A 24,454-nucleotide genomic window follows, 5' to 3' on the forward strand; every position below is an offset into this window, starting at 1 on the left:
ATGCTCTCATATCCCCTAAGCCAGTCCAGAATCCCACCCCACCTCCCTACCTTCAGGGTGTCCCTTATCCTGCTCTCCTAATGCAGGAGCCACCTTCCTCCCTGGGGCAGCCTGTGTTGTCTGTTCATCCGCTCCCAGGGTGGATGGAGTTGGGGGAGGGACTCAAGCCCCCAACCCCGCACTCTCTAGGCAAATGTCCTATCCCCTAGGCCACTCCAGAAACAACCCCACCTCCCTATCTTCAGGGTGTCTCCTCCCATACTTCCCAACCCTTTACCCCAGCCTGGTGAAACTGAATGAGATCAGGGAAGAAGGGGGATGGAATGAGCAGGGTGAGGCCTTGGAGAAGAGATGGAGCTGGGGTAGGGGTCAGAGAAGGAGTGGGAAGGAAGCCAAGCAAGGGTATTTGAGTTTGAGGTAGATCTTACATTGCACTTAAATTGTAAAAGTGATTTTGTGGTTAAAAAGCTTGGAGACCACTGTTCTAAGAGCCTAGTAAGCCAAATGGCTGTGTCTACATTGGCCCCTATGAAAGTAGGAATAAGAGATCCTCCGGAAAAGAGCTTATTTTCCGGAGGATCGCGTCCAGACTGGCGCTTTTCTCCGGCTTATCTACAAGCCGGAAAAAAGCGGCAGCCATGTTAATGCAAATGCAAATGCCGTGGGGGATATTTAAATCACCCGCGGATTTGCCTATTCAATGTAGACACAGCCATATAAGTATTGGTAATGCTGCTAGACAATATGGATGTCCCATGGTTTGGCAAATTCTGTGGATTGGCACCAATCATGTCCCTAGTGTGCTGGATTAGAGGGGTTCAACCTGTAGACCTCTCCCTCCCTAGCCAACATAGGTAAGAAATGAGAATATTTTGACGGCTACTCAGAGGTACAAATTCCCACAATGTCTCAGCACAAATATGGCTGTAATTGATTCCACTGAAGAATCTCACCATGGGCAATGACCGTCATATTGCTTTTCCACCTCTGTGGTCTGCTGCTCCATTGTCAGGTACCTATTGTGCTGTGAAGGATCACACATTTTAGGACTACTGGTAAGTATAAACATGCATGATTGTTTCCTCTTACACAAAACTTGATATAAAAAGAGGCGGGCACATCATGTCTGTTTAAAATCATTTAGGCAAAGGAACAAAATAATAAGCTGTGGTAAGATTTCTCTTATATTAGATTTGAAGTAATTTCCAGTGTATATAACATTCCAAACTATATTAATAAAAAGGGACCCCAATTAATCAAATAAATGCAACTTTTGTTTTAGCACTTGTGTCAATTGTCAATAGGCATAGAGCAAAGACAATATAATGTGTCATGCGTTCCCATTGCAGGTTTATAAGGGATTTAGATGATCATAGCCATTTGCTTGCTTATGTGTATTTAGAAGAGTGTTAGGTATTTTCTCTCTTCTCATGCTAGACTTGCAAGTTTTAGAATATCAGACAGGCAAATAACCTTACCCTGTAACCATCCCTATGCAAAGGGATTAATCATGCACACTGTAGGGGCAAACTCCTGTGTTTATAAATCCTAAGGTAAAATTTGATGGAGCAGCATATGGAGTTCCGGGAAATCTGACAATAGACTAATGAAAGCATTGCTGCATTCCTAGCTACTCTAACTTCTACCTAATATCAGGAGCAAGCCCCATGAAGGGGTGGCATAGCTTACCACATCATTAACATGGTAAGGACAAAGTTTAAGTCCACTCCCACCCCTCAGTCTCATGAGTTTGAGACAGAGGCTGGTGTGCAAAGGTTTAATACATACTACTGCTGTGAGCAAAGAAGTATTGTACTTGTTCTCCGTGTAGCTTCCACTTCCACTAGAGCACAACAGTCTTGTGATGTTGCTTCATAGGAGGTCAAGTCCAAAGTTAGTAGATCAGTGGAAAATACTCACTTTGATTTGATCCTCTATATTTACATGCTTTTAATTTTGGATAACTAGCCCATACAAACTCAGTAGTCAATCTACATCAATATTCATAGGGTATTTCCAGGTGATTGTTATATCTAAGAGCAAAGAATATTGAAGCAAAAGAGCAGTTGCCCTGACAGCCACTGAAAAGTGTAGCACACCTGCCAAGAAGGCAAAAGTTTCCCACCGGCTTCCCATTTAGTTAAAATCTCTTGCTTATTCAGATGGAGTTCTGCACTGCATGTTGCTGCTTCAAGAGAGGATTGCTGAGGTCTCTATGATTTTTCTAACAACAGTGAGGCTGGAAAAAGTTACATGGAGGAAGGGGAGGGAGAAATGATCAAGGAATTAATACAAAGAAAAGGGGCAGACATGATAGCTAATTAGCTTTGTCCTGCTTCTAATAAGCTGTCCTTATGCCTGAGCTATCTATGGCTAATTTGAGACACCTCCTGGTTACTGGACTGGATGTGTGAGAAAACAAGCAATTTCTTAGGAATCTGAATTCCAATTGGAGTGCTTCATTTGCAGCTTGTCGTGTCAGTGTACTTCATTTAGCACAATAGCTATCAACATTCAGTTGTATCTGTGAGTATCATAGTTTTGGTGTTCACCTATGGATTAGCTCTACAACATACATACTACGGTAAAACTCCAATAGTCCGGCATCCAATAGTCCGGCACTCCTAATAGTCCGGCATTAAAATGGCAAGAGCCTAGTGAGTGAGCTTCGGCAAAAAATGAGTTACAAGGTAACAGCGGCAGCAGCTGAACTGAGCAAAAAGGGTAAAAAAGGCTTAAAAAAACTAAAACATCACAGTATACTGTATACAGTATGTACAATAAAAAGAGTTAAGAACACTTTATATACAGTATATAATATATACAGTATATATATAACCATCTTATAGTACCTCCTGATAGTCCAGCATATCTGATAATCCGGCACCATTTAGGTCTCATAGGTTCCGGATTATCGAAAGTCTACTGTAGTCCCTCAGGACAGAATAAATTGGGTAACATATACATAACTACACAAATATTTTGATTTGTGTTTTCTGGGCACTGCACATTTCAGTTTCTTCAAGTCTGGTGGAGTCAGATGACATTTTTTTCTGCTCAGTTCAGGTGTAGCCTGTTAGTACATGTATGCATAGTGTTTTCTCATGAAGATTTTACATTTGTTCCGTCTTGTTTACATTTCCCCTTAATCGAGTTTTTGACAATCACTAATATTAAAAACACATGGTTGTTCTTTTGTGATGGACAGCTGTCGCAAATTTCTTTTCCTAAAAATGAGACATTTCTTTTGCTCATAGGCTGTGTCTACACTGGCAAGATTTTCCACAAAAGTGGCCGCTTTTGAGCAAAATCTTGCTGCCTGTCTACGCTGGCTGCAAGTATTTGTGCAAGAACACTGATGTTCTACTGTACGAAATCAGTGCTTCTTGCACGAATACTCTGACGCTCCCACTCAGGGATAAGTCCTTTTGCGCAAGTGTTCTTGTGCAAGAGGCCAGTGTAGACAGGTAACATCAATTTCTTGCGCAAGAAAGCCGGATGGCTAAAATGGCCATCGGAGCTTTCTTGAGCAAGAAAGTGTCTACACTTGTACGGATGCTTTTGTGCAAAAGCAAATCTTTTGCGCAAAGACACATGCCAGTATAGACACTCTCTTGCGCAAATACTTTTAAAGGAAAAACTTTTCCGTTAAGAGTATTCATGCAAAATCATGCCAGTGTACACGCAGCCTTACTGATTTGATCAGTTGACCAGAGCAAAGGGGAAACATGCCTCCTTTTGTCAGAAGAGTCAGATGTGGTGCAGAGGAGTATGTGGGAGGAAGGGAGTGGAGAAACCATCTCCCGGCAGGAAGAGAGGCAGGGTTGCACAGGAAGGGAGCATTCCGGAATGTGAGGGTCCCTGCAGAGATCCAGCGATGGGCCACAGCCTCCTATGGGAGTCCCTTTGGAGTTGCAATAAGAGGCAGAGGGAGGAAGCAGTTTTCCAGAAACTGGCAACGGTCTTGTCAGTGAGCAGCTTAAGGCATCCTCTTTAGGAAATATGGTCACCCTGCCACCACTGACAAAGTCTCAGAGATTATGTCTACACTAGCTCGCTAGATGATCATAATGGACCCTTCTGACCTTAAAGTCTATGAGTCTATGAGTTCGAGCTAGGTAGGCAAATGAAGGCAACTCTGGATGCCCTCCTTTGCCTACCTAGCTCGAAGTAACAAGCTAGTGTAGACATACCCAGAGAGACACTGTGAAAGCACTGGATAGGCATGGGCTCCTGTGGGAGGAAGCCCTGAGTCAGGATTTTGGGAGAGAGTTGGAAGTTTGTCTCAGGAGACAGGACAACAAGAGCCAGACCTCTAGAACAAAAATTCTGGGATATGTCACCCTGCACTACAAGAGCAGGAAAGAGCTTTGAACGTCTTGCAAGGGAGTGACCTGAAGAGTGAAGGCTCTGGGTGAGGAAGCCTAGAAATTGTCTGAGGCAGGAAGCAGTCTAGGGAGACAACAAGGAGTCTGAATGACCAGAACTTAGCTATTTGTTACAGGTGTCTTCATTCAGGAATAGAAGAAGGGCAAGGAAAGTGGCATGGAAACGCCACAAATAGTGGTTTGAGTACCACTGAGCCTAGAGCTAGGCTGAAGAACCTGCCATAAGGTCATGGAGATACTATTTTATTAGACTCTCTGTTACCTATGAAATAAGTGGGAGTGAATATGCTCTGGACGAGATTTGATTCATGTGAAGAAGCAGATTACTACAGGGTTAAAGTAGCTATCTCAACTGGGCATCAGAAGCCACATTTATAGTTACTGCTCCAGAGATTGGTCTTCTGGCATTGGATTTAGCCGGTCTAGTAAAGACACACAAAATTGAACACTTAGGGCATCCCCAGTTGGTGCCGGTAGTTCTTGATCTGTGAGTAGTAAGGGAAGCCGACAGGAGCATTTGCTACCGTTGTCCACCTGCTGTGGAGACAGCAACAATCAAGGCTTACGGTATGTTGATTCCAGCTATGTTATTTACGTAGCTGTAGTTGCATACCTTAAGCTGACCTTCCGGGCCTATTGTAAACCTGGCCGAAGTAGGAGAGCCCACTGTGCCCAACCTTGAGGTGTCATGACACAAGTGAGTCACTCGAAAACAATATCCATATTTAGCTATACTACTACATTCCGTTGTAAGATGGAGTACTGTCCCATCCTATTCCCTGCTTCAATCACTCCCCTCCCCTCCTCTCTCTTCCCCTCCATTTTTCCTGGTGTATAGTATGAGAGTGTTAGTGCCAGATTATCAGTTGGAAATTGTTTTCCTCCTCACTGCTTCTTCTCGGGGATACCCAAAATTTGTTGTACTCCTATGGCAGTGTGCATATTTCAAAGAAGTTACGTTGAACTAACAGAATAACTGCCCCCAAATATTTGTCTCTTCAATTAAATATAACTGTACAGAGAACTCTGATAGCATGAGGATGGTTCTTACATGAGTTTGGTGAGATTTGGTCTGCATTTATAATATTTGATCTGTTATCTTATGACAACATTTTCCAACCTGAGAAGTGCAAACTGTGTGCCTCTGTAACCTACTTTCCCAAACAAAACAATGGGCAATTATAGGCTTTCAAGTCTCATCAACTCTCTCTCTCTCTGTCTCTCTCTCCCTCTCTATTTATATATATATTTGTGTTGGTAGATCGATTGTGGCTCTATTTTGAAAACACAGTTATTAATAGGTACATTCGCAAATAAAAACAAACCATAGAAAAGCATGGGGAAAAGGCACAACAGAGAGCAGAGGAAAGGATTCTGTAGTCAATATTTTTTTCTTAAAAATGATCATATGTTCCTCTGAATCCTTCATAAATAATTGGCAATACTACCGATGGATCACTATAAGTTGACACATGACTCTTGGGCACTGCTGTTGCACTGTATGGGTTATAACTAGAAGCAAGACTTTATAGTTATTGTTCTGTCAAAGCCAGTGTTTTAATCACCACCATCATTACAGTCTCCATGTTTTACTTTAGCTACAAGCCAGTAAGTCAAGCCAGTTTGTCATTTGAAGTGAGAGAAGTTAATTTTGGTATATACATATTTTAATATTCATTTTTATCGGTAAAAGAGAGAGATTCAGCACAGAAAGAATCACATTAGAGAAAGTAGAATTGTACAGTAGTAGTATTACATTTCTTTAGTGATAAATATATATTAGAATGAGAGTTCTTGGGATACATTTGAAGGCAGGCGTTACCACATGACTGACTACAGTTGCTCTCCTTTTTAGATGGTTTTGTGTTGAAAAATTAGTTTAATTGAAATGAAGGTGGTTTGTTGGAAAGCTGATTTTGTGACAAGTGCTATAAGAACAAGTCTAAATGTTCATTTTGACTTTTTTATTTTGTTTTGATCACGTTGAAACATTTCATTTTAACTACAATTTTTATTATTGTTTTGAAATGTATATTCAATTGTTATATTACTATTATCGTATGTTAATTATCTTTAACTTGTAACATTATTAATATTATATTTAATATGTTAATACCATGTAAAAGTCAAAATGAAATCAATATTATTGACACAACACATTTCAACTCTATTGAAATAAAACATAACTACGGTCACTTGTCAGAATTTCAAAGGAATTTTCAGAATTTCAGCATTTCATTCTGATATTGAATACAAACACTTTTCAAAATGTGTATATTTACTGCACACAGAAATTTCTGATTTCCCACTACAGGCAGTCCTCAGGTTACATGGATCCGACTTACATCGGATCCCGACTTACAAACGGGGTGAGGCAACCCTGCACTAGCTGCTTCCCCACAGCAGACCAGGGAGATGCGAAGCTAGCGCCCCCCCCCCCTCCACCCCGAGCAGACCAGGGAGACGCGGAGCGGCTTTTCTCAGCAGACACCTCAGCTTGAGAATAAAGGACTGAGGGAAGTGTGGTGTGGGAGAATAAAACTGAGCTCTGGAGAAATGTTTGGCTAGAGTTTCCCCTACAATATGTACCAGTTCCGACTTACATACAAATTCAACTTAAGAACAAACCTACAGTCCCTATCTTGTATGTAACCGGGGACTGCCTGTATATGTAGCATTTACTTTGGCTTTCGAGAGTTAACTTAATACCAATGACAATTCATCCAAACAGAAACCAGATAATAATGGCCTGATTTTTACTCTAGGGAGATCAGTGAAGTTGTGCTAGTACAACTGAGAGGATAGCCTCCAAGGTTGTGTCCAGACTCAGGGGTTTTTTCGAAAAAATTTCCCCTGCGTCCAGACTCAAGCCGCGTTCTTTCGAAATTAATTCGAAAGAACGCGGCTTTTCTTTCGATGGCGGTAAACCTCATTTCACGAGGAAGAACGCCTTCTTTCGAAAGTTCCTCTTTCGAAAGAAGGCGTTCTTCAATGTAAATAGGGCTTCTTCAAAAGAGAGCATCCAGACTCACTGGATGCTTTCTTTCGAAAAAGCAAGCCGCTTTTTCGAAATTTCTCAGTGCAGTCTAGACGCTCTCTTTCGAAAGAAGCTCTTTCGAAAGATGCTTTCGAAAGAGCCTCTTTCGAAAGAAGCCTGCAGTCTAGACATAGGCCAACTGAATGTGCTTGAGGACTATTGTGGAGCCAATACTGCACTAAAATTGAAATCTGCATAGATTTCAGGTATTCTTGTACAGCCACAAAGGATCAGGAATAAAAAAAGATGCATGTCTATCATTACTACTTGAAGTCCTTTGGGAAGTGAGTAGGTGGCTGCTGTACAGTGCCTTAAGTGCCCACATAGAATTATTGATGTTAGTTAGCAATATTGCAGGTTGTCTTAGAAGACAAGCTGTGATTTGACTAAGCTTGGAGACTGAGTTTTCCATTCACTGCTTTTGATGGTCCTTCTAGGCTGGGCTTGAGACTGGACTGGATGACTGAGAAAACAAGCAATTTCTTAGGAATTTGAATTCCAATTGGAGTGCTTCATTTGCAGCTTGTTGTGTCAGTGTACTTCATTTAGCACAATAGCTATCAACATTCAGTTGTATCTGTGAGTCTCATAGTTTTGGTGTTCTCCTATGGATTAGCTTTACAATATACAAACTAGTCCCTCAGGACAGCATAAAATAGGTAGCTTATACATAACTGCATAAATATTTTGATTTGTGTTTTCTGGGCACTGCACATTTCACTTTCTTCAAGTCTGTTGGAGTCAGATGACATTTTTTTCTGCTCAGTTCAGGTGTAGCCTGTTATGCATAGTGTGCATAGTGTTTTCTCATGAAGATTTTACATTTGTTCCGTCTTGTTTACATTTCCCCTTAATCTAGTTTTTGACAATCACTAATATTAAAAACATATGGTTGTTCTTTTGTGATGGACAGCTGTCGCAAATTTCTTTCCTCAAAAGGAGACATTTCTTTTGCTCATAGGCTGTGTCTACACTGGCAAGATTTTCTGCAAAAGTGGCTGCTTTTGTACAAAATCTTGCTGCCTGTCTACGCTGGCTGCGAGTATTTGAGCAAGAACACTGATGTTCTACTGTACGAAATCAGTGCTTCTTGCACAAATACTCTGACGCTCCCGCTCAGGGATAAGTCCTCTTGTGCAAGTGTTCTTGCGCAAGAGGCCAGTGTAGACAGGTAACATCAATTTCTTGCGCAAGAAAGCCCGATGGCTAAAATGGCCATTGGAGCTTTCTTGCGCAAGAGAGTGTCTACACTTGTACGGATGCTTTTGCGCAAAAGCAAATCTTTTGCGCAAAGACACATGCCAGTATAGACACTCTCTTGTGCAAATACTTTTAACGGAAAAACCATGCCAGTGTAGACACAGCCTTACTGATTTGATCAGTTGGTCAGAGCAAAGGGGAAACATGCCCCCTTTTGTCAGAAGTGTCAGATGTGGTTCAGAGGAGCGTGGTGGGGGGTGGGGGCTGAGTTTTCCATTCACTGCTTTTGATGGTCCTTCTAGGTTGGTCTTGAGACACATTTGTCAGACAATGTGAGGAAGTTCTCATCACAAGTGCTTGGACTTTACCTTTGCTTTGCATAAACAGAAGGCCTCAGTCACCAGGGCTGTCAAACTCGTATCTTTCACAAGTGCCAAATTAACTTTAGAATTAATAGTTTCTCAGATCAAATGCACACAACGTACAGAATGCAATTTTGTAGGTCTCATTACACTGGTGAAAGTAGGGCTGACTCTTGTGTGTCACAGCTAGTTCATTACTCTCCATTGTTCTACATGGTTTTCATGTTCCTGGTTTCTGCCTGCGTCATAACTCTGCTGGAAGGTCTCCAGGGAAGGTGGTTCCTCTGCTACTGTGGTGGCGTGGGATGCTGAGCATAGAATAGGGAAATGACACAATGAGTATGTGACCAATGAGTCCACTTGTCACAAAGTCCATGCACAATTACAACTAAAATGAACGGGTATTAGGAATACTACAGCTATAATAGCTATAGCTATAAGCTGGTCATCTGAAGAAGTGGGTTGTGCCCATGAAAGCTCATGTTTTTTAGTGTTACTAGACTATTTGTTGTTTTTTAAGTTTCTCCTGTTACAGACTAACTTTGCTACCCCTGGGAAGTTTTTTTACAGCTATAATGTTCAACTGTCATTCACCCAGGTTCCAGAGATATTTCTGTGTCCACAAAAGCTCATGATGCCATCTACATTTTGGGGGGGGGGGGGTCTCTAATGTGCTGCAGGACCATTCATTGTTTTTTAAAGTTTTTTCAGTTAGGGTATGTCTACACTAGCCTCCTACTTTGAACTAGGGAGGCTAATGAGGTTGACCGAAATTGCTAATTAAGCACGGGATTTAAATATCCCATGCTTGATTAGCATAATCCCGGCCGGTCGCCGTTTTGGAAACTGACTAGCCCGAAGTAACTGCCCGCGTCTACACGCAGCAGAGAAGCAGGATTCCGAGATAAACCCCTTAGTTCGAATTAATTGTTAAACCTCATTCCACGAGTTTGAACTAAGAGTTTATCTTGGAATCCCGCTTCTCTGCCGCATGTAGACGCAGGCAGTTACTTTGGGCTAGTCAGTTTCCAAAATGGCGACTAGCCGGGATTATGCTAATCAAGCATGGGATATTTAAATCCCCGCTTCATTAGCAATTTTGGTCGCTCTCATTAGCCTCCCTAGTTCGAACTTGGGGCTAGTGTAGACATACCCTTACAGACTATCACTGCTACCCCTGTGAGTATTTTATTCTGTACACTTGGCATAGGAAACATGTTTATTGGTCATTTTTGAAGACATAAAAAGCTAGCTCTTCCATTATTAAGCTTTATGGATGAAATGCAAGTCATTGCTAGCTTGATAAGGTTTAGCTGCTGCCCTATAACACCTCAGTGCCATAATTCCTTGCTTTAAATCCAAGAGAAGCATATTTTTTGTGTGTGAAACAGAGGAAGGTCAGCTTCTTCCATATGCTCAAAGACACTGTGGCTTGTGATACTTTCAGTGATTTCTAATCGTTCAAATCCTAAGGCTGTCTTGTATGCCTCTTAACCAATGTTATGTGTGTCGTGCAAGGCTCAGTACAGGATATGGAGTGTCATTTGTCTCTGCAATGCTTGAACTTGTGCTCACATCGAGTTTTCTCTGCTAGTACAATTATTGGGCTATATCTAGTTTTGTTTAGGTATATGTTACTTCTTCCACCTTTGTACAGAGAAAGCTGTGTTCTCCTTTAGTGGGTTGTTATGTGAGTATTCTCCCACTAAAATTAAAGAAATACACACTGATTCTGCTTTGATATTCACATTCTTTGCCAGGACAAGAGCCTTATAATATGATTAATTCTGTTGCTCCCATAATTGAAAGATTATCATTTTTGCCTGGTGCTGTCCTTGCAGAATGGATACAATTCTCAAAGAAGCTTTATTGTATCTTTTCATAACCTTCCATTCTTTGAGGTTGGATATATGAGATGTGAAAGTATATTATTTGGTTTATAAGAACATTCTTATAGTACCAAGAGTCCATTGTGAAAGAGTAGTAGCGACTTTTAATAATGTCCACTATAATGCCAGGTGCTATTGGCATGATAGAAACTTTCCCCATTCCAAAGTATAGAAAATAGGCTGAGACATTGTGTAGTCTTCACGGCTGAAGACTTTGGAATTGTCAGTGACTGTTACTGTAAGATTCATAACTTTGATTTGAATATACACATCAAATAGTATTGCTGTTTTTCCATAATGATATTCAAAGGGCTTCTCCCCAACATCCCACTGTGTGAAATATTATATGATTATGTAAGTACCTTACTGTTTTCATCTTTCCCTTTAAAACCTCTATTGGCTACTATTGGAGGCTGGGATACTGGCCTTAATATACCATGATCTGATCTGCTACATCCAAATGTATATTGCCCTGGTAAACCAGAACTCAAGTTTGCTATATAATACTTACAATACTTATAGGCTATATGTGTAGTCATTTGACTTTTATCAACACAGAATCAATGCTAAATTTGTAATGAAAGAGATGGTGGAGCTCAAGCAATTAGGTGCCAGGGGTCAAGCAAATGTATTACATTCATAACGAATGCAGCAAGCTGAGAAGTGTCAGGACTATGAACCACCAAGAGGCGCCAGGGCTCAGCCCTGGCAAACCTTGGCCCAAATTAAGCATTGAATGTAATGACTACAAAATAATATATATATACATACATACACACACACATACATACATTGAGAGTACTAACAGTTCTGTAAAAGAAAGGATCCATCTTTTGTAAACTCTTCTTTTTCTGTAAGGGTGAATAAACTTAATTTGAGTTGTTTTGGAAGTAATGCTCAAATATGAAGATGTTATAATGCCAGGGGTCCTGATTTTAGAATAAGAATTAAAAGTAGTCTTGACAACTTTTGGTCATCAGATGTATCATAAGTGATTTTTCAAGAGTCACAATTTTAACCCTATAATCCTGGCCACTTTTCAATCTGAGTCATATTTTATTGGCTGGATGTGAAATATTTTACAGTTGTGTAAGTACATTACTATTTTCACCTTTCTCATGTACTCTGACAATTGAAATGGTTGGTGTGTAAAACATATTTGGATTTTAAGAATGAGGGATTTTATGGGAATAGATTGTAAGTTATTTTTCTTATTTCAGGGCTTGTCCCTATGGGCATTCAATGTGGGTGCGTACATGTCACATTCAGGATCAGAAACTCTTCAATAACAATGGGAGATGGTCTGTGCAGGTGCCTTGTGCCGCCGTGTGTTTCTCTTGCACTTAAAGACCAGCATAGACCAGCTGCTTCTCTAACTTCTTTTACACCTCTTGTGGTCTGGTTAGGAACCTCCAGTTTCTGTTCTTATCCTCTCTTATCTGTAAATATTGCACACAACAGTGTACTTAGGAGATTAAGTTAATTTCGTTTTTATTTGTGCTTGGCAGGTTCCCTCTGCCCTGTCCCAGCACCTGCATTACCTCCCTATCCCGCCTGTGTGAGAGGGCGGGATGGCAGGGAGAGAAGGGGCAAAAGGAGCAGTTGCCCAGGGCCCAGCTATTTTAAAGGGCCTGGAGCTCCAGCTGTTACCACAGCAGCGGCAGCACCTACAGCTGTGAGCCCTTTAAATTGCCACCAGAGCGACCAGTGACTCTAAAGGCTGGGGGGGAGGGCACTCCATAGTGTAGGTGGCACTGAAGGCTGGCTGCTCCAGACCTGACCCTTCTTCCCAAGGCCCCACCCCTTCTGCGAGTGCAGAGCTGGAGCCCACCTCACCATCCCACCAGCCTGGCTTGGCTTTTGGCTCCCGTTTCCTACCCTTTGTTTTGGATGCCTATTACGCCCTAAGTATCAAACTTGCCATGCTTTCCCTCCACATATTAAGTAATCTTATACACTTAGGCTGTGTCTAGACTGGCCAGTTTTTCCGGAAAATCAGCCGCTTTTCCAGAAAAGCTTGCCAGCTGTCTACACTGGCCGCTTGAATTTCCGCAAAAGCACTGACTTCCTACTGTAAGAAATCAGCGCTTCTTGCGGAAATGCTATTCTGCTCCCATTCAGGCAAAAGTCACTTTTGCGCAAAGCTTTTGCACAAAAGGGCCAGTGTAGACAGCTCAGATTTGTTTTCCGCAAAAAAGCCCCAATCGTGAAAATGGCAATCAGAGCTTTTTTGCGGAAAAGTGCGTCTAGATTGGCATGGACGCTTTTCCGCAAAAAGTGTTTTTGCAGAAAAGCATCCATGCCAATTTAGATGCTCTGTTCCGAAAATGCTTTTAAGATGCAAATTAAGTTAAATCCCGGGCTTCATTTCCAACTTCGATTGACTACATTAACCACCCTAATTCGAACTAGGGTGGTAGTGTAGACATACCCTTGGTGATGGAGATTCCCACCTCATTGACCCAGCCAGGAACCTATTCATCAGATACAAACATGACAATATTGACCATCCCACCAGATTGCAGATACCGAGTCATCAACACAGAGAGGGCTTCAGATTACCTCTTCTGCCTTCATGTTCTCATCATCAGTAATCCTGAACCAGGGACTAATGATACCCATGATGAGGTTCACCTCTGTATTCATACAGCCCATCTTATCATGCCTGTTGGGACATCTCTACTGACCTCTACTTTTGGTTACCTGAATGCAATGACCACTGCAACTACAGGCCCATATGCGGGGGGGGGGGGGGTGCGAAAGGTGCAAACACACTCCCAATGGTCCCCCCAAGTGAGTGTGAGGGGGCTCTGCAGTTGCCTTCCTGATGGTCCATGGCTCAAGCTCCTTCCCCCTGCAGTGGAAAGTGTATGCTGGTGCGGCAGCCTCACCCTGCTGCCTTGCTCCCTGCAAGGTTGGAGTGCCAGTGCCTGCTTCCCACTTGGGGAGAAGAGAGAAAGCCCTGAGCCTTGCTGCATGATCCAGCTCATGAGGAAGAATTCCTCTCCCTCCTCCTCTTCTGGCTGGATGGCTCAGTGAGGATTGGGACTTTCTCTCTTTTCCCTCCCCAGCGGGAAGCAAGCGCTGATGCTCCAACAGATTCCAGCCAATGGGAGCATGGGAGGCAGTAACCGGGACAGGCATTGGGCGTGAAGGCAAGTGCCTCCATCCCCTCATGCCCAGACTCCCGCTCCCTCAGCTGCCTCACATCTCACCGTCCCACCGAGACCCTGCACCCCCAGCCTGCTCCTGAACCCTCTCCCCTGGCCAGACACCATCCCCACAGCTTGCTCCTGAACAACTGCCCCCAGCCAGACATCCTACCCTCAGCTTGCTCCTGGGGTCGGCATGGAACCTGTCACATGTCCCCTGATCACTTAGAGTATGTCTATACTGACACACTAGGGTGGCTAATGTAGGCATTTGAACTTGCAAATGAAGCCCGGGATTTTTAAATGTCCCATAGTTCAAACTCTCTGCCCGCAGCTACATGCGGCGTGGACTAAGTAGTTCAAATTAAAGCTCCTAATTTGAACTACCGTTATTCCTCCTTGCTTTAATTCGAACTACTTAGTCCATGCTGCATGTAGCCGCGGGCAGGGAGTTTGAACTACAGGGCATTTAAAAATGGTGGCGCCCAGGAACATGCAAATAAAGCCCAGGATATTTAAATCCCAGGCTTTATTTGCAAGTTCGAAAGCCTACATTAGCCACCCTAGTTCGAACTAGGGTGGCAGTGTAGACATACCCTAAGAAAGTCAAGAAATGCCTGCTATTACATGTAGTTGCAAAATGAAGTTGGCTACATCATTCCAAATCAACTACACCAGGTAAGGATGCCAATTGATTTGACCTCCTCAGAAGGAAGCTCTTCACTTTGGCTAGTTTAACATTTCAGAGAGTTAACTACCCAACTTTGAGGTTGAAATATGGCTTCTTGGATTATAACAAACTGTTGGAGTTAGTGAACAAACTTATGTGAAATCAGACCTTAGTCCCTGGCTGTGCTGGATGAGGAAAACCCAGTTGCTTCTTTCCCAAGATCCATTGAGGCAGCCGACATAACCCTTTCTCCTCCAGGGAAAGGTGGAGAACCCCTGCAGAGACTCTGGCTAAAAGAACTCCAGGACCAGCTTCTGGAGATGGGCCGGAAAAACTTGAGTTGGGACCAGGGTGTTGAGATGATGCCATAGCATGGACAGGACCAGCTGATTGGAATAGGAAGCCTAATTTGAACTACCTAGTCCGTGCCACGTGTAGCCGCGGGCACGGAGTCCGAACTAGCGAACATTTAAAAATGGCGGCGCCCAGCAAGATTCAAATCCCGGGCTTCATTTGCAACTTCAGTTGCCTACATTAACCACCCTAGTTCGAACTAGGGTGGTAGTGTAGACATACCCTGGTGGAGATGGATTCACGGCAGAAAGGTAGATAAGGTAGATGCTGAGAGAGAGCAGTGGAAGGCAACCAAAATGATTAGGGGGCTGGAGCACATGACTTATTAGAAGAGACTGAGGGATTTGGGTTTGTTTAGTCTGCAGAAGAGAAGAGTGAGGGGGGATTTGAGAGCAGCCTTCAACTTCCTGAAGGGGGGTTCCAAAGAGGACGGAGAGAGGCTGTTCTCAGTAGTGACAGATGGCAGAACAAGGAGCAATGGTCTCAAGTTACAGTGGGGGAGGTCTAGATTGGATATAAGGAAAACACTGTTTCACTGGGGGGAGGGGGGAGCACTGGAATGGGTTACCTGGGGAGGGGGTGGAATCTCCATCCCTAGAGGTTTTTAAGTCTCGGCTTGACAAAGCCCTGGCAGGGTTGATTTAGTTGGGATTGGTTCTGCCTTGGGCAAGGGGCTGGACTTGATGACCTTCTGAGGTCTCTTCCAGCTCTATGATTCTATTGTCTGTGCTCCACCAATTGGCCTGAAACACAGATGGGGGGAAGCTAGACGGACACCACTCCCCAACCACCAGGCCAGGGCTCTGGGCCCAATTGACCCAGGTGGAGGCGGCTGCTGAATAGATGGTCTTGCAAGCTTCTGTCCACATCAGGTCTCCTAAGTTCTGGACCATGAAGAGCACATAAGCTGACAGGACCAGTCACCAACCCTGTCAGCCTCTGATGGAGGAGACAGAGGAAAGATTAAATAACCAGACCTGGCAGCAAGCACCCCGGTTGTTCCCCTTTTCCAAAGCTGATTGGTTCGGTCAGGGTCGTTGAGCCTGACCAGATATGTTGCAGAAGCATACAGCACCTGGAGAAAAACCCCAGCTCGTTATACATATTGCATATATCTAGAGTACAGGTGGCCTAATATTCTCTATTTTTCCTCTCTGATTGTTTCTTATTTTTCTCTTATTTTTATTTTCTCCCTGAGGTTGTAAGGTCTGAGACTATTTTGAAATAGTCACATGGTAGATTGCCCATGACTTCACAGCTGTAGTCAAGACAACAAAAAAACAAGGAGGGCCAACACACCAGAAAATGTAAACTGAAAGTAAATTACTTTTTTTCTCACTGAATGATAGAAAAGGTGAGTGTTTGAGAGAAAGTGAAAACACCAACATTTTAGCTGTGTATATGTCTTTTTCTAAATGCATCTAAGGCCTTTACTTTGTACTCGGTGTTCATTTTATCCTATTAAATCATCGAAAGAAAGAGCTGTATAACATTTAGTGGACATTTTCTGCAGTTCCTTTAACTTTGTATTTCTTTCACTGTTATTGAAAGCCAGTGCTTGCACAAGTATCGGTAATGCAAAGTTTATAACTTCAAAGAACAATCAGGTTCGGAAAGAAGCAAAGGATGCATTGCTGTTTTATAGACTTGTATTCTTCCAATGCACAGTTCTTTTTAATATTTGGACTTCTATTTTTAAATTTGAAATTATGTAACAGTTTGACCTCCTGGGTCAAATGTTTGATCTTGTTTTCTGATTTTGTGTACCCAGTTTTGCATATGCCACCAATTACATCAGCAAAAGTATGAGGGATGTTAAATTTAGAATGATCGGCTATTCGATTAGCCGATAAGGGAGCTTCTGTAGTGCTGCAGGGAGAATGGGGCCAGCTGGAGACTCAAGCAGTCTCCTGCTGCCCCAATGCTTCCCGCGGCAGTGCCATATGGAGTCCCCACTAACCCCAGGGTTCCACGCAGTGCTGTTGCTTTAAAGCACCCCTGCCTCTCCTCTCCCCTTCCCCCACTTGCTGCCTCTTTTGGAAAAGGCTTTATTTTCCAAAAGATCCGCATCTAGACTGGCGCTTTTTTCCGGCAAAGCTCCGAGCCGGGAAAAAGCGGCAGCCATGTTTATGCAAATGAAGCAGGGGGATTTAAATCCCAGCTTCATTTGCAATTATGATGTGTCTAATTTGCATCCCTTTTATGGAAAAGGGATGCAGTCTAGACACAGCCATGGACTCTTAAGAATATTTTCTTTAGCAATATGGATAGAACTTGAATTGAGAATAATGAGTGCTGCTGGATCATGGTACTTTTGAAAATTTTGCTCCAATGCGTCCACTTCATTTAGGTTCCCAAAATGGGAGCTGAGCATGTCTGAAAACTTAGCCATGTATTTTTTTACTGAGTCCTTCAGAAAATCTAGCACTAACTACCTGAGGAGTCACTAGGAGTGATTTTTCTGGCCTTCTCCATTAAGAAAAATTATAATAACATTTTTTAATTTTGTGAAAAAGACCTTAAAATGAAAACTTTAAAATGTTTTTGATTGTCTCCCCCTGATTATTTTCCACGCATGCACTTTAAATGAAACTGAGATTTACAAAACTGTTTAACACCTTTACCTTACACTGAATCAGAATGATTAGAAATGTTTGGTGCAAACTGCTGAAAAACTTTGTTCGCTGTGGACCAGCTGTGATTTATTGGGCTATTCCTATGGTTGGTAATTTCAAATTCAATTAACAAACTTCTTTTCCACACCCCCTCTCTTTACACTGTGTCATGAGGAATTTATCAAACTGCTATCCATGGGGCATACTGAGGTAGTATAGAATCATAGAATCATAGAACCATAGAGCTGGAAGAGACCTCAGAAGGTCATCAAGTCCAGCCCCCTGTTCTAGGCAGGACCATTCCCAACTAAATCAACCCGGCCAGGGCTCTGTCAAGCCAAGACTTAAACACCTTTAGAGATGGAGACTCCACTACTTCCTTAGGTAACCCATTCCAGTACTTCACCACCCTCCTAGTGAAATAGTTTTTCCTAATATCCAACCTGAACCTCTCCCACCACAACTTGAGACCATTGCTCCTTGTTCTGCCATCTGTCACCACTGAGAACAGCCTCTCTCCATCCTCTTTGGAACCTCCCTTCAGGAAGTTGAAGGCTGCTATCAAATCCCCCCTCACTTTTTGCTTCTGCAGACTAAACAGACCCAACTCCCTCAGCCTCTCCTCATAAGTCATATGCTCCAGCCCCATAATCATTTTGGTTGCCCTCCGCTGGACCCTCTCCAATGAGTCCACATCCTTTTTGTAGTGGGGGGCCCAGAACTGGACACAGTATTTGAGATGTGGCCTTACCAGAACCGAATAAAGGGGAATAATGACATCTCTGGATCTGCTGGCAATGCTCCTCTTAATGCAACCTAATATGCCATTAGCCTTCTTGGCTACAAGGGCACACTGTTGACTCATATCCAGCTTCTCATCCACTGTAACCCCCAGGTCCTTTTCTGCAGAACTATTACTTAACTGGTTGGTCCCCAGCTTGAAAATATGCTTAGGATTCTTCCGTCCCAAATGCAGGACTCTGCACTTGTCCTTGTTGAACCTCATCAGATTTCTTGTGGCCCAATCCTCCAATTTGTCGAAGTCACTCTGGACCCCATCTCTGCCCTCAAGTGTATCTATCTCTCCCCCTAGCTTAGTGTCATCCGCAAACTTGCTGAGGGTGCAATCCATTCCCTCATCCTGGTCATTAATAAAGATATTGAACAAAACCAGTCCTAGAACTGACCACCATCCTGACATTGAGCCATTGATCAGTACCCACTGGGCCCGGCCTTCCAGCCATCTTTCTATCCATCTTACCGTCCATTTATCCAATCCACATTCCCTTAACTTGCTGGCAAGAATATTGTGGGAGACCGTACCAAAAGCCTTGCTAAAGTCAAGGTATAGCACATCCACTGACTTTCCCACGTCCACAGAGCTGGTTACCTCATCATAGAAGCTAATCAGATTGGTCAGGCACGACTTGCCATTTGTGAATCCATGCTGACTATTCCTAATCACTTTCCTCTCATCCAAGTGCCTCAAAATGGATTCCTTAACGATCCCTTCCATGATTTATCCAGGAACCGAGGTAAGACTGACCGGCCTATAGTTCCCTGGATTGTCCTTTTTCCCTTTTTTTGAAGATTGGCACTACATTTGCCTTTTTCCAATCATCCGGGATTTCTCCCGATCGCCACGACTTTTCAAAGATAATAGCCAAAGGCTCCTCAATGATATTTGCCAACTCCCTCAATGCCCTCAGATGCATTAAGTCTGGACCCATGGATTTGTGTACGTTTAGATTTTCTAAATAGTTCCTAACCTGTTCTTTACCCACCACGGGTTGTACATCTTCATCCCATCTTGCGTCACTTAGCGTACAAGTCCAGGAGCCAACCTTGTCCGTGAATACAGAACAAAGAAAGCACTGAGTACTTCAACTTTCCCCACATCATCTGTCACTAGGTTACCTCCTTCATCCATTAGGGGCCACACACCCTCTATGATCACCTTCTTCTTGTTAACATGCCTGTAGAAACCTTTCTTGTTATCCTTCACATCCTTAGCCAGTCGCAATTCCATTTGTGCTTTCGCCTTCCTGATAACCCCCTGGCATTCTTGAGCTATACAATTAAACCCCTCCCTGGTCATTTGTCCAAGTTTCCACTTTTTGTAAGCTTCCTTTTTGTGCTTAAGTTCACCAAGGATTTCCCCTGTAAGCCAATCCGGTGTCCTACCATGTTTGCCTCTCTTGCTACACGTCGGGATGGTTTATTTCTGTGCTTTCAATAAGGCTTCTTTAAAATACTGCCAGCTGTCCTGGACTCCTTTCCCCTTCATGTTAGCATCCCAAAGGATTCTGCCCATCAGATCTCTGAGGGAGTCAAAATCTGCTTTTTTGAAGTCCAAGGTATATATTTTACTACTCTCTTTTCTTCCTTTGCTCACGATCCTGAAATCTACCATCTCATGCTCACTGCTTCCCAGGTTGTCACCCACCTCTACTTCCCCTATTAGTTCCTCCCTGTTTGTGAGCAGAAGGTCAAGCTGTGCACGGCCCCTGGTCAGATCCTTCAGCACTTGTGTCAAGAAGTTATTCTCAACATTCTCCAAAAACTTCCTGGATTGCCTGTGTACTGCCGTATTGGTTTCCCAACAGATGTCAGGGTGATTTAAGTCCCCCACGAGAACCAGGGCCTGCGATCTGGAAGCTTCGCTCAGTTGTCCGAAGAAAGCCTCATCTACCTCATCCACCTGATTCAGTGGCCTGTAGCAGACACCAACCACAACATCACTGCTGTTGTTTGTACCTTTAAGCTTAACCCATAGACTCTCAACAGGTTTTTCTCCCTCTTTATACTGGAGTTCAGAGCAATCGTAGTTCTCTCTTACATATAGTGCAACTCCTCCTCCTTTTCTCCCACTTGCGCTCCGAATTCTTGGATCTTTCTTCCCAGTGCTATATAATCTTCAGTAACCCGCTCAAGGTCATTCTTGGCCATATCATTAGTTCCCATGTGGAGAAGCAGGAAGAGGTAGCGATCCAAAGGTTTGATAAGTTTGGTAAGCCTCTCAGTCACATTGTGAATGCGAGCTCCAGGTAAGCAGCACACCTCTTAAGATTCCAGGTCCGGACGGCAGAGGGATGGCTCAGTCCCTCTTAGGAGGGAATCCCCAACCACCACCACCCATCGTTTTCTTTTGGGGTTGGTGGTCGTGGAACCCGCATCCCTAGGACTACGCATCCCATGCCTTCCAGTAGATGGTGTTCCCTTCCAGTTTCTTCCTTGTGAGGTCCCTTCCAAAGCTTTCAGCACTGCAGAGCCTGTGGAGAGAGCCTGAAAGCGATTACTTACCTCTATAGCATTGAAGAGTTCCCATGCTGGCCTTTTTCCCCTTCTAGAAGTTACATGCTGCTAGTTCTCTTCTTGGTCACGTACTGCCCTCTCTGGCTCCTCTGCCTGCCATGCTTGAAGGATTAAATGGTGCCTTGAATCGAGGAAGTCTTCATCCTCTCTGATCGAGCATAGGGTCGACACTTGGGCCTCCGGTCCTCTAATTTTCTCTTCCAAAATGTCGACCAGCTTGCACTTAGTGCAGATGAAATCCGTTCTTTCTTTCAGGAGGAAGACAAACATGGCACACGCTGTGCAGGTAACAACAGCAGACTTCTCACCATCCATCGCTGCTGTCCTGGAGAAGGGATTTAAAAAGAAAGCAAGAGAACCTCATGCCTTTCCCAACTCCCTCTCTAAACTCCCTGTTAGCACTCACCTGTTCGCAAGCTCCTTGGTTGCTTACCCACTGCCTTATAAAGCCCTGGAGTGCCTGAAAGTCCCTCCCCCTACCAAGGCTCAGCCAATCAGCAGAGGCTTCTAGAATTCAAACTAATTAGAAGCCAACAGTTTCCACCTGCCAACCACAGCCAATCACAGCACCTACCAATCATAGCCAATCAAGCGGGGGGGGGGGGGGGGGGGTGGAGGGCAAAGGGAAAGTGGGAAAAAAAATCCTCACTCTCAAACACAGGGGAAAAAAACAAACAAAACCAAAAAGAACACACACCAACCCTAACTCACTAACACAAGCTCATCACACAGCAAGAAAGCCCCAAACACAACACACACTTCCCTCAAGAGTCCTGTATCTGCTTCTCCTCTACCTGGAGTAAGGTCCTTTGGGATTAAGTCACTTAGGACAGTTACCTGGGGGAAGTCCTAGACTTGCTTATCATTGACTGATAAGTGGGCCAGCTCAGTTCAGCAGAGTTTAGTTTCACACAGAGGGTGTATTTAGTTGAGCAATATGCTGTTCCAGTGTTTTTGATCCCCCTGAATAGATGGCACATATTCATGATACTGCTGCTGCCTCCAGCCTAAGGGGCACATTCTTTAGCTGAAGCACTTAACATTTTTGCTTTTTGCATTCAGACTCTGCTCTAGGTTCAATCCCAGCTGGCCATAGTTACAGTTCAAGTCTCTTATCCAGCCAGGAAAATCAGGGGAAAAACACATCACAATCTATACCTAGACTGAAAAAATAACAACCCTCCCCCTCCAAAAAAACAAATCCAACCCAATATTTGGTAGAATGACAAGTGATGAATAAAAAAGTTTGATCCCTGAGAATACTGTGTTCAAACATCATACTCTTGGATGAATGTTCACACACTGGTCCTCTTCATGAAACTTGTTTAAAAACAAGCTTTCAAGCATCTGTATGGCTCAGCAGGTCCCCTTTTCATATTCACTTATAAACATACTTCATACATTAATTATAATGATCAACTTATAATCAACCACGTTTTAGGTGGGCCCATATGTGATATGACATTGACAATGTCTCATTTATTTTAAATTATATATCATTGGTTAATTAGGAGGGATGAGGTAGTTTTAAGAAGTACAGTTCTTACGTGTGGAAAATAGCTTCCAAGAATTCACAATATGAAATCAAGAATGCTATTAAGGTACTTGAAATGTACAGTCAAGGGAGAAGCTTTCTAAACAAACATACGGAGAACCAACCACCCCATTCATCTAATTTACTCCCTTATGAACAGATTAACTTAACAGAAATGTCCCTTTTACTGAAGCTCTTGTTATATAAATAAATGACAAGAACGCTATAACTATTTTATAACACATCTCTCAACAGTAGCAATCTCTGTTACAATATCATACAAAAATGATATAGGCTGCCTCAAGCATGGTAATAAGATACATACATTTTCATGTGTAGGCCAGAAGTGTCTGTAAAATGACTCCTCCTGATAGCAGTTACATGTACTGCATTGAACAAGTTGATGGTCACAATACACCAGAAGAGCTTGTTGAATAATATTTATTATTGAATTCAAATAGATTATTTTTACAGTTATTTTTATTATTCTATTCCACAATGGAATTGAATAAGTATTTGTCATTATTTTGATTATGTTACTGACACTGATAATTTTTTCAGACTTAAGCAAAGAGAACTGCTAGGGTATAGTATATATTTTGTTTTACTCACTCAAGCCATGGGGAAAAGATTTATGCACATTGTCTGAGTAGTCCCCCTGAAATCATTGATCAACAGAAAGTGCATAAAGTTAAAAATGTGTAAATCTTTGAACTATTGCACTATTGATGCAACAATTAACATGCAAACAATGGAACTATTTTCAGCTCAGAAGGATTTCTTGTTATTGTATACACCTTTCTCAGATAATCTATCCTGCCTATGACATCATTCTTTCCACATAGCCCTTTTATGCTTTTACCCTACTTTAATTTTCAACAATTAATTTCAAACATAGAATATAAACATTTAACATATACTGCTTCTGTAACAGAAACTAATTTATCCATTCATTAGATCCTCATGTCTAGATAAAATAGATTTTTAGGTCTGTTCTAGATTTATTTATCAATTAATTCTTTATTTTGATGGTATCTTAATTTAAAATACATTGTACAGCTTGATAGATATTAAAAGTAGATTTTCATGTTTTATGTTGTGTTTTATGTTATGTTGTGTTTATATCTTGTAGTTTTCTTTTAAATTACACCTTAACTGATGGGAAACAATTCTATTAGGCATGACAAAGTTGGTGAATTGTGACCAACTAGCAAGCATAATGAATTAAAAATCCTGCTACTTTACTTTGATCACTTTCTAGAAATTAGGCAGCATATTTCCTTCTGGAATATTTATAACTAGAAATTAATATTCATGATGACTAACAAAAAAGTATGAAATTATTGGTCATAGTTTGACATCACTCCAAGTTGAATTGCTCGATGAAGTAGATGTAAAGGCAGTTTCCTCCACTAAAAGGACTACCTCTATTGTGGAGATGTCATTTTGTATTCATGAGTTTTTCAAGCCTCTCCCATTCTGCTGAGCTTGCTAACTAGGATTTCAATAATGATAGTGATCTCTGCCATGTGGTTGTACAACCAAATTTCCAGCTGATCTGTTAAGTAATATGGTAGATAAGTAATTCATCTAATATAATATATCCTTCAGTGCACAACACGCACATGGACTGCTGCCTCTGTGTGAAGCCCCATGAAGGTCTATAGAAGCTGCAGTTGACCTTGTGCTTTGAGGAGAAAGTTGGGGCTCCATTAGTAAATTCTCAACAGAAATGTGTTCATTATGGGGTTGCAAGCCACAATTTCCTAACCCTAAAGTATGTGGCCCTTCCATATATAAGTTAATAGGGACTTTGCTACTGGCTCCAGTGAGTGCAGGATCCAGCCTCAAGTCTTTCAGAAGTTTGACCAGGCTGAATATTTGATAGATTGCTAGAAGCCAGCATAGGCAGGAATGGTGTCCTTAGCCTCTGTTTGT

The 24,454-nt window shown here is 42.6% G+C and overlaps 1 long non-coding RNA gene across 3 annotated transcripts in view; it reads right to left on the reverse strand.

Annotated features, from left to right (window-relative positions):
* Positions 1–23,178, reverse strand: part of LOC112547613 (uncharacterized) — a 141,319-nt gene extending 118,141 nt beyond the window's left edge. For all 3 annotated transcript variants that reach the window (XR_016346921.1, XR_016346919.1, XR_016346920.1), the window contains exon 1: positions 23,129–23,178. This is a non-coding gene — a long non-coding RNA (uncharacterized LOC112547613). The remainder of the gene's footprint in view (positions 1–23,128) is intronic.
* Between the last annotated feature and the right edge of the window lie 1,276 nt (positions 23,179–24,454).

The sequence above is a fragment of the Pelodiscus sinensis genome, chromosome 16 (genome assembly GCF_052426305.1).
Source record: "Pelodiscus sinensis isolate ZL-2025 chromosome 16, ASM5242630v1, whole genome shotgun sequence".
Lineage (NCBI taxonomy): Eukaryota > Metazoa > Chordata > Testudines > Trionychidae > Pelodiscus > Pelodiscus sinensis.